An 11,956-nucleotide genomic window follows, 5' to 3' on the forward strand; every position below is an offset into this window, starting at 1 on the left:
GAAGAAAGCATCTATTTTAAAACTATATTTATACTACCATAAAAAATAGCATCTATAGTCAATGTAGCATTGATCTTATATTCTTATAGTTTTACACACTAAAATATCTAATTCTACAAAAAAATTTATAGTATAAAATATTAATTCATATAAATGGTATAAATTTTAATATGGAATATCTTATTTGGAGAAAAAATTATTTTATAAAAATTATTTTTATTTATCTATCTATCTATTAATTTATTTATAACGTATAAATTATAATATATTAAAGGAGACTAAAAGTAGTGTTAAGGTGAATGAATGACACAAAGTTTTAAATTTTATATAAAATTTTCATGCCATTCATTGCAACAACATATAGAAGAAAGCATCCATCTTAGAACTATATTTATATTATCATAGAGAATAGCATCTATATATAGTCAATGTAGCATTAATTTTATATTCAACTTCATACACTAAAATATCTAATTCAAAAAAAAAATATTATAAAAAACTTTAATTCATATCAATGGACTAAATTTTAATATTAAATATCTTATTTGGAAAAAAAATTATTTTATAAAATTTTTTATTTATCTATCTATCTGCGATTTTTTTATAATGTATAAAAAAGAGAATAAAACAATAACACAATAAACTCTTGGCATATTAGATAATTCCTAATATTGTTACATAAAATTGTAGTGCAATCCTCATTTTATAATTTTTCTATCATCATGTCATCACTTTTTATTACATGAAAAATGTTGAATACCGTCGAATTTGACATCAGACATTAGCGGCAAGTATTCCGTCGTACTTACCGTCAGATTTGGCAATGAATTTGTCACATTGATTTACTACGGTCGGAACATTATTTTTGACAGTAACGTCGATGGTAACATTTGGCGGAAAAAAAATATCGGCGCATTCATTGTTGTTGGATTTACCAGGAGCTAGATCCGACGGAAACGTTTAGAGAAACGTTGTGTATTGGGCACACGAAAGACGTTACTGTCGAATTATTCCGACGATAAATTTGGGGATAAATTCAAACACGAAGCCCTTTCCACTCACTTTACAAAGCCATTCTCTCTCTCTCTCTCTCTCTCTCTCTCTCTCTCCTCATCTGCTCACACCTCTGGAGGCAGCAGTCAACGTGGCCACTACCGGAGCTTGCTGCCGACATCAGCACCGAGGAGGAAGCACCCGCTATCATCACCGCTGCAAATGTTCGGCGAATCTGCTACTGCTGCTATTGTCCCTGCCTCATCTTCCGCCGTGGTTGAGGTTCACATTGCTGTTGTCGTCGCCTCTGTCACGACGATGTTAAAGAGATCCTATAGTCACTATGATCAGATTGGTTTTTTGGTATGGTTATTATAGTTTTTTATATTATTTTGTGAATTTAACATTTTGTTAGTTTTAGTTGTTAAATTAGTGGTTAAATTTACTTAATGAAGTATGTTATTAAGCGTTGTCGTGTTAATTTAATGTAAGTGGAAATTAAATTTGTCATGCCTCTTGTTAGTTTGGTTGAATTAAGAATTAAGTTTAATTAATTAGAATAATGAGTTTTATGTATTTTTTAAATTAGTTTTTGAATTAGTTTCAACTTGTGAATTTAATAAGTAATCCTTTTCGTTAGGACGGTGCAATTGCTTCTGAGCTCAATTGGAGTTTCCTTTTTTTGTTGTATGTGTAGTAATATTTTAAGTTAATTTTCTATCTCTGGATATAATGAATTGTTTAAATTTTATGTTGGACTTACTTTTCCTAAGATAGAGTTTTGGGACAGAATCAAAGTAGGAGAAGGTCGCGTAGTGGCACCTTCTCGAATCCCTTGTTTGTTGGAAATTTATGGAGTTATAAGGGGTTACGCACTAGAACGGTTAGAATTTGATGTTTTACTGAATGCCTGTATGTTAATGATTTATGCCTGTAGCTGTTTCCTACGTGAAAACTATTGTATTTATTTAATGAATGTTACTGAATCACTACAAGAAAAGAGAGCTATTTTAACATGATTTTTTTTAACGGCCATAGTTAAGTGTAAAAACTAATATATATTTTTTACAAATATTACAAATGTCAAATTTTCTATATTTTTTATGAATAATTCGATTGTAGAAAGTTACTCCTCAATTTTGACACTTATTTATTTTCAACTTACTCCATTATTCTTTTTCTTCATTGAGCTCCGTCAATTTTGGCATCACACTACTCTCAATTTAGGATCATATTACTCATTCTTCATCTTCAAAATCTGAGTTTATTCTTCAGTTTCAAGATCTCATCTCATTCTTTGTTAAAAATTTTTGTTGAGAATTTTTTATGGTCAATAAATGTCAAAATAAATAGTATTTTTGACGATTAATAAGTATCACAAAAAATATATTCTCAAATTTTTCTAACAAATTATTTTTGACGGTCAATATTTATCAAAATAAGATTTAAACTTTTTTTACAATTACTTATATGTCAAAAATACTATTTTTGACAAAACTTTTATTAACATATTTTCACAGTTAAAATAGTGTCAAAATTTGTTTTTTTGACGAATTTTAATTTTTTTTGACACATAATAATCCTAAAAAATAGTATATATTATTGTAGTGAATTAAGGAGAAGGTTTATGAATTATTGTTTAAATTATTTGCTACATGTTTGGTATGTCAGAATAATTGTATTTGGCAGAAGATTCTAATTATAGGGGACACTACCGAATTTTCTAAAAACTTAAATAGTTTCTATTGTTCATTGAATTCTAGATTGTGTGTTTCGATATGATTCCGAGTCATTGTTTATGAATGTATGATAGGGATAACAATGGCCCATGGAGTTTAAAACCAGAATTCTTTGAGGGAGTTGATGCATTTGTCACGCATGATTTCAGCATGGAATTGTTTATGTTTGAAGGGGTTTCTAGGTGTCAGTGTCAAAAGTGTCGATTGACTAAGTGGTTAGGACTGGCGGACATAACACTTCACCTCTACCGTAACGGGTTCAAGGATGAATATTGGATTTAGACGGAACACGGAGAAGTGGACGAGCAGGAAATAAATCGATCTGCCTCTAATTTGAATAGGTCTGGTTGTCAATCAACGAGGGTTTGAGTATCGAGAGATTTAAACATGAATGACATGACTTGTGAGGCTAACCAAGAGAGATACAATGAGATTGTGTGTCATACAACAGGTGTTATTGAATTGGAAGAGGCTAAAGAACAGCCTAACCCAGAAGCAAAGACATTTTATCATCTGTTAGAATTTGTTGCGAAACCTTTGTACGAGGGGTGCGATCATTCAGAGTTATCTGCATGTGTTAGGATGATGAGTATTAAGTCAGAGTCAAATCATATCCAAGAGTCCTTTAAAAACTGGGCTACGCTTTGCAACAAAATGATATCTGTTGGGTCCACTGGCATCCTCCAAAAGCACTACAAAGCAAAGAAGCTAGTTTCAAAGTTGGGTTTAAATGCAGTGAAAATTGATCGTTGTCTGAATAGTTGTATGCTGTACTACAAGACAAACATAGACCTAAATGAACGTAGATTTTGTAAATCGCCGAGGTTCCAACTCGAGAGGAACCAGAACGGTAAATTCCGGTTAAAGGGAATTTCAATGACACGAATGCACTATTTGTCTTTAATTTCTAGACTAAAATGATTATTTGCATCGATGAGTTTGGCCCCTCACATGACTTGGCATAGTAACAACAAGAAAGATGATGAAATCATGATGCATCCGTCAAACGAAGAAGCTTGGAAGCATTTTGATTCAATCCATCCTATGTTTGCGAGCGAGCGCAGAAATGTCAGACTAGCTTTGTACTCTGATGGGTTTGCACACTACAAGAAAAAACAATATTTGTAACAAAAAAATTGTTACAAAAAGTTGAAATTTTGAAACAAAAGGATTTTGTAACAAAAAAAGGGAACCGTTGTAATATATCCCATTATAAAAAGTGTTTGTAACAAAAAATGGAAACGTTACAATTCAAAATAATATTTTGTAACAAATTTTTCTAATACAAAAAATCAAAAGTTATTACAAAAGTGATAACAAATTTTGATCTTCAAAATGGTTTTCGTAACAATTTAAACTTTTGTGTCATAATATTTTGTTACAAAATACTACTTACATTTGTAACATTTTTTATTCTTAGTTACAAAAATAGAAAATTCATTTTAAAATATTTAATTAAATAATTGATATATCAATTAATTTTCTAAACACGCTAACTTAATATTTATATAATATATAATCATATAGATAATTAGAATATCTTACATGTCATTAAGATTCTTTTACAATAAAATAAGTTCTACAAATTCAATTAAACACAACTTTTTCCTAACATAAAATTGTATCATATCGAATTTATAATTCTTGACTCTTCTAGCATATTTTAGTCAATATAAAGTCTAGCATGTTGGCATCAATTTTGTACCCCTGCAAATATGAGCAATGAAAACCAAAATTAAAAAACCACATATAACAGTATATATCTTCATCAGAGTAAAAATAAAATTAAAACTTACAAGTTAAAATTAACTAATTCTTTAAGAATCTATTCTCAAATATTAAAAATAGCTAATCAAAAATGCAAATTATCAAAAATTGACAATTCAATATATAAACTCGGCCTAATTAATCATAATTTAATTCATTAAATTTACATAAGTATCAATTGTCTAAAATTCACTACAAAGCACAATTTCCACCAAAGTTCTCATAACAAATATACTTAACTTTTGGAAATATTTTGAAAATAGAGAAGTATAGCAAGAATGGAAAAATAAAACTGAATAACAACTTGACAGCTAAGCCACACTATCTTGAACTTTCTTGACAGCTAAGCCACACTAATCCAGAGATATCTTTTGCCACCTAATTTACTTTTATATGATTTTTTTAAAAATCGGCTACTGATTTAGTACACTTCAGAAAACAGCAAGCAGTAACCAATTTAGAAAAATCATATAACATCTATCTTTTGTTGGATTCTCCTAAATTTTGGTGTGGTTGAACTAGAATACCCATCTTTCACCCAGTTTAAGTCCCAGAGAATTTTCACTTCTCTAGAAAAAGTTATGCCTCTTGAAATATGGTTTTATTTTAAGGAAAGGATGCTGTCACAACAGTGAACAGTCCTGCTTCCAGAAAGCACAACTTTCTCTATAAAAGTCGAATTGTCCTGAAATTTGGACATAAAATACTAGACATCCTAATATTTCACCCCTCTTTGGTTTCACCTCCAAAGAATTTTAGAGTATTGAGATATATGATTTTGAAGTTGCTGTTCCAGAATTCGGACATCAATATTTCTGTAGAAAATGACCATTTTCTAAAAATCATATCTCCCAAACCACACATCGAAAAATTCTGAAATTTTAGAGAAACAATATAGACATATCAAAGTTTTATAAAAAATAATTTTACCCATTTTGAGTGGCTAAATTACTCCCAGTTTTGTTCACAAAATGCTGTGTGAAACTACATAATTCTGCAACATGTAACCTTGGGTTTTGAGAGGTCAAAAATTGATTCCTAGCTTTTCACTCACTCTAACCTTGCATTCTAACTTTCTTTTACCTATTGTGACTTGTTGAAAAGATTAAATTAGCCCCAAGTGCTCAGGATTAATAAATCACCATTTTTGATTAGTTTTCACATTTAAGCATACTCATATGAAATCAACAATTTTTGCATTAGTCAACACAATCCAGTCATAAATCACTCAAATAATTCACATATATTATAATCAATTTATAGCATCATATATAATAAATAGTCCAACATCATCTCAAGTAATCATTAACATGTATCATCAATTAATTTAATCATGAAACTTGGCTTTTAGCCTTTCAATAAATTCTGCACTCTAACAAACAGAATTTTCAGCATCATCGTCATTTAATAAATCAAATACAGCATCATTCACTCAGTTTAAACAAAAAAAGTTTTTTAAAGTTGCAACTAGCTTTTGATTTCTTAGCCCCTTTCCTAGCTAGTTTTATTTCTTAACTTTCATCATTCTCAAAGGTCATCATGCAGTGGTATTTATTTGCACACAAAAAATATAAATAGAAATTAAGTAAACCAAAATAGTAGTAACATCATAAAATGAGTTGAAATACTAAAATATATATGATAATCAAACTATTCCAAAACAATAAAATAGATTTGAAACTCGTATTAGAATTTAGATTTGAAACAACAAAAGTAGCTTGAATAACAATCACTAATTAAAAATTTCTTAGCCAATATCATTTGGTGTGAAAAGACTATATTCTACTACCATATGAAGAAGCCATAAAACCATTAGCAGGGTACTTTTAAAATCAGATACCAACTTTCATATAACTATAATTAACAAAGAGAAGGCTACTTACAATTATGTTTCTCTTGCAGTTTGTTGCTTGTTTAATAATGTATACATATTTTTGCATGACTCCAAAAATAGAACAATAAAATATTATACTATATTATCTAAATTATATTCCATTCATTGAGTCAAGCACACAATTACAGAACCCTAATGAAGCTCCAATCTCTTAATCTTCAGTTCTTTAACATAAAAGTAAATAAGCACACACACAAATAAGCATTCATCCATAAACCAAAGAAATACACAAACACCTCATAATCTATTTAATTAATCTATCATCCAAAACATAATCTATGCAATACCAATCCGAAATGCTCTCATATTTGAATATTTTTATTAAGCATTCTAAAAATGCTATCATGAAAAAGTAACTACAAGGCATTAAGCATTCGAAAAATGCTATCATGTTTATTTGAGCTAACATCAGTAGATTATCAACTAACAATACAGTTAACAATACTCAAATAAATTGCACTTACCTTCAGCAGAGAAACAATCGAACCAGACCAGACCAGCAGCAGAAGAAAGAAAGCCAAATTAGACCAGCGGAGGCAGAGCACGATGCACAGGATGTAGAGGAGCAGAGATGACGAAACGGTGACCACGAACAGTGCCAACGACCACCACCACGAAGACCACCACCATGACGACCACACCACACAACTACGGCGCACAAGACGGGACGACGACTACCAAAGACCACGACTCCAACGCACACAACATGATGGCAGAGTAAACGATGGTAGAAGAGGAGAGGAGACGAAGACAAAGCAGACGGTTCACTTCCGGAGACTACGCTGGTGTTTCATCTTGCCGCAGGAGCTCCATTGTGCTTGGTGGAGTAGACGGCGCAGGGATGAGTAGTGAGGTGCGAATTAGAGGTTGAGCACTTAGGGTTTTCTTACTGATTCACCCTATTAGTTTTTTCTTTTATATTTGATTATTGGAGTTTATAAATATAATTTAATTAAATTTCTTTATGCTTTCACAAATTAATTTTTAGTTAATATTTTTTAATATGATTATTAATAAAAATTATATATTAATTTTTTAAAAAAATATAAAATAATATTTACAATTTTGAAAAATTAATGAATACAAATAATATGTAAAAAAATTTAATTTTTGAAACAAAATAAAATTATTCTAAAAAAATTATATAAACAAATTTTTTTACTTTCAAAGTGTTTAACATTTTGAAAAAAAATTTTGTTATAAAATATACTTACATTTTGTGACAAATTTATTTTTTGTTACAAAACAATTAGAGCTTTTGAAACAAAAAGAAATTGTTACAAAACAATTGGTGTAACACCTACTATACAGAGTCTTGTGCTTAAGTCATAATTCAGAGATGGCAAGGTATTACGACCTCTAAAATAAAAAATTAGTACGAATAGTATTGTGAAAAATGATTATAACTAGGAGCCTTTTTTTAAGAAAAGAGATAAAACAAAAATTGTAACTCGAAAAGTGCAACACTCCGATCGATAACGTAGCGAACAAGAATAAACTAACGTGGGATTATATATATACAAAAGAGTGCCAAAAACAGGAACATCAAAACTCAAAATCCGGTTGCGAAGATAACCGGTCCGAGCATAGCAACATATATATACAAGTAAATAAAATAAGGAAACCCCAAGGAAACCCAAAGGGACACAAAGACAGAGAACCTATTCTCCAAAATCTCCTATAAGAGGAGTCATCACAGTATGTATTATTCAATGAAGATAAAGTATCTAAGAGAAATCATAAAATCAAAACAGAGTCCCGAGAACAAAGGATCTTCGCTAATCCAGAAGTCTACAACATGCCTCAGCGAGAAACCTCACGTCCTGCATCTAAAAACCACAAAATCCACATGGGTGAGAACCAGAGGTTCCCAGCATGGTAATAGCTTCCACATATATAATATATAATAATAGAGGAAAGCCGAAGGCAATCCTAGAACTCCCTCCAGATAAAATCGAAGCTTATAAACAAGCTAAACCGTAAAGGACATCTGACTAAAGATTCTTCAGTCTAACTAATACTTCCCTTTCCAATTCCTTCAGACCTCCCAACCACGAGCAGGAGTATAATATAGCAAACACAGTTATATTAGACAAGAGATATACAAATAGGAACAAATAAGGCATTTAGACAAATAGCAAGTAATATGCAGTCAAGTAGGCAATCTCAATCAATTCACATAGTATGCATATGATGGATGTCTGTCCCTAACGGCTGATGATATCATTTGTCGGTTATAGATCCAACCCGACAAGTCCTGGTAGCTAACCATTGGACTGTCCCTCTATCGCGCATCCCCAACTCGAGTTATACTCGTCATAAACTTGATCATAATCATGATCCATATCCATCACCCTCACTGGTGAATATTTACAGGGGCGAACTCATCCGAGACTTTCCAGTGCCCGGCCACACTTACGACATAGGGTCAAAAGAGCTTCGAGTCTCAACCTGGAGCACGTGGTGGCTAGCCACTGCTTTCTCCCAGGGAAACTCTCATCTCCAATAGTGGAAGTGCAAATATTCACAATTCATTCAACAACATATATGCATTTATACTTATACATAATCATGGCTCCGCCGTATCACGGCAATAATTTAACCATCCGGCTCACGGTTAAATCCATAACCAGCCAATTCATTAACAATTACGGCCCTTCGGCCCATGGCATAACAAGCACTTTCACCGCCATCCTCCGCACCTCACATAATCATCTTTGATCCTCATTGATCATTCATTTTTCCCTTTGCTTCACTCGCAAGTTACCACATTTACTAGCTTCTTTTCTCATTGCTAGGCATATCATAATGATTTAAGACATAAGTGGTGAGATCAGAGGCTTAGAAGTATGAAAATTGGCTTTTAAAACTCAAAAATCAATTTTGAGATGAAAACAGGGCCACGCGCACGCGTGGATGGCCACAAAGCTCATCGGCGCGCAAGCGTCATACACGCGGACGCGTGGGTTGAAAATTAGCCAAACGACGCGTACGCGTCAGCCACGCGCACGCGCGGTACATTTGTGCCCCAGGCACAAAACTGGCACAACTCTCGGGAAAAAGGCTGGGCATTTGGTGCAGCACATCGACGCTCCCGCGCACACCACGCGCACGCGTGGATGGTGCCTTCTTGAAGAACGACACGCATACGCCAAGTGCGCCTACGCGTGGGGGTCATTCTGTTAAAAATTTTCTAAGTTAAAAGCTGCAGAATTCACAAATTCAACCCCCAATCTTCCGATAGACCTAACTTTCTCATTTGAAATCATTTTCCGCCCGTTCTTCAAATGGCATGGACATCCTGGATCCAATTTCATTTCTAAATAAGTTTGGTACAAAACGGGGATTCGTAGTCCAAGTTATATCCCGTCAAAGTATACCTAAAAACCATGTTTTCAAACAAAACCACAATGTGCCATTTTCAAAACAAGCCATTTTCAACTCTTTTCAAAATCAACCAAAACATGCCAATTTCAACCCTTTTTGAAATCAATCAAAATGTACCAATATCAACATCAAGCCTCTTCAACTCACACCTCAACACTTCACCACAATTCACAAAACATCATCCCACCATTTTAACACTTCTCAATCAAATGGCTAAGAGACAACACATAAACATGTCATACATACTTTCTCATCCCAATTTCCATTAATACCATTTCCAATTAACCATCATTACACATACTCAATATCATACTCACCATCAACATGGTGTCATCCACAATTCAACCTCAATTACTCATCAAGCATATATCACAACATGCATAATTCTCATACATCATACCATCAAGGCATCAATAATCATCATCACATATATGACCACATCATATATCTTAACCATTCAACAACATCAACAATTCAATGCCTATCTTAGGGCCTCTAGCCTAAGTATTTCCTATCACATTACATATTATATACGAGAAACCAAGACCATATCTTAGCCGATTTCTCAAGCTCAACCGGAGCACTTCCAAACCACTTGTCCACAAGCCCTCTAGGTCTCAACACCTCCAAGAACAGATTTTTACCACCAAAAATCTCTTTTCAAAATTTCCAAGGTCCCAATCAAGCCCCAATATTCACATATACACAACCTAAGCCACAACCATCATACCCATACACAACATCTCAATACCCAAACATCATATAACAACAAATTACACTAGGGTTGAGAATCTTACCACACCCAAGGTCCAAGGAGACAAGATTAATCTTCTCCTTCAAGAGGGTTGGGTCCTATAACATCAAAGAACCCAAAATTTCAACATTTTTGCTCATGAAACTCGAAAACAAGGCTGGAAATTCGAAGAGCAAAACGTGGCTTACCTCGAGATTGATTGTATGGATTTTGTAGAGCTCTCCGCGGTGAACACGTGGCTACAAACGGTGCAGCGATCTATTGAATATTTTTCTTAACGAGAGGTAAAAAAATTGTGGACAGTGTAGACCTAAAATTCAATTCTCCTTATAATAATAATTTTCTTTAAATATTTTGAACAACAATTGTTTAACATAAGTGTTGTACCATCTTATTTAATTTGACTTATATATATGTTTTGTAGATTTTTTTTAGCGTCAATTTGATTATAAACTTTGAAGTAAATTAAATAGGTATCTTGCTAATATGAGTATTCACTATCTTAACTAAAATAACTTTTTTTTAATTTTGATCCAAAATACGTATTTAGAAAATAAAATTTTAATAAAAACTTATTGAAGTTTTATTTATCTTATTAAGAATCATTATCAATAATTAATTAATAAAAGGAACCACATATATAAAAAGTATTAAAAAAATTGTTTGAAAAATAAATAAAGGAGGAGGTTAAATTTATCCTTTATATACACATCAATATCTTTTATTTTTGTATTTTTCCTATCTTTTAAGTTTGTCATCAAAATTAAACATTCACGTGTAATTTTAAATTTAAATTTATAATAAAAAATTAAAAAATAATGCACTTAAAAAACTAACGTATCTAATTTAAAATTTGAAAAGATAAAAACACTAGTTTTAATAAATTTTTAATCGAAATAAATAACTTTTAAAGATATAGTCATACCTAATTCTATATTTATTAGATTTGAATAATTTTTTGCTACATAAAAAGATAAAAAAACACTGACATTATTCTTTGAACAGCATTGCATTATTATTGTTTTTATTTGGTTTAATTACTTCGTTAGTCCCTATAGTTTTACCAAATTTACAATTAGATTCCTATATTTCTTTTTTTTAATTGAATCCTTACATTATTTTTAATTTTGTAATTAAGTCTTTTCTAGTGTAAAATAATATTAGAGTTAACTGAATATTCACAAATTTAACGTAACCAAAATTAAGAATCTAATTAGATCATTGACTATATATTTTTTTTGAGAGAAATATTTTATTAATTTTAACGTTTTTAATATAAAAATAATCCATTTACAAAATTAAAAGTAGTGTAAGAACTCAATTGAAAAAAAAAGTAAAGACCTGTAAATTTGATAAAATTATAAAAACTAACAGAATAATTAAACTTTTTTTATTTTAAAATTCAAAGTGACTGAAAATGGA

The sequence above is a fragment of the Arachis hypogaea genome, chromosome 3, assembly GCF_003086295.3.
Source record: "Arachis hypogaea cultivar Tifrunner chromosome 3, arahy.Tifrunner.gnm2.J5K5, whole genome shotgun sequence".
NCBI classification, from domain to species: Eukaryota; Viridiplantae; Streptophyta; class Magnoliopsida; order Fabales; family Fabaceae; genus Arachis; species Arachis hypogaea.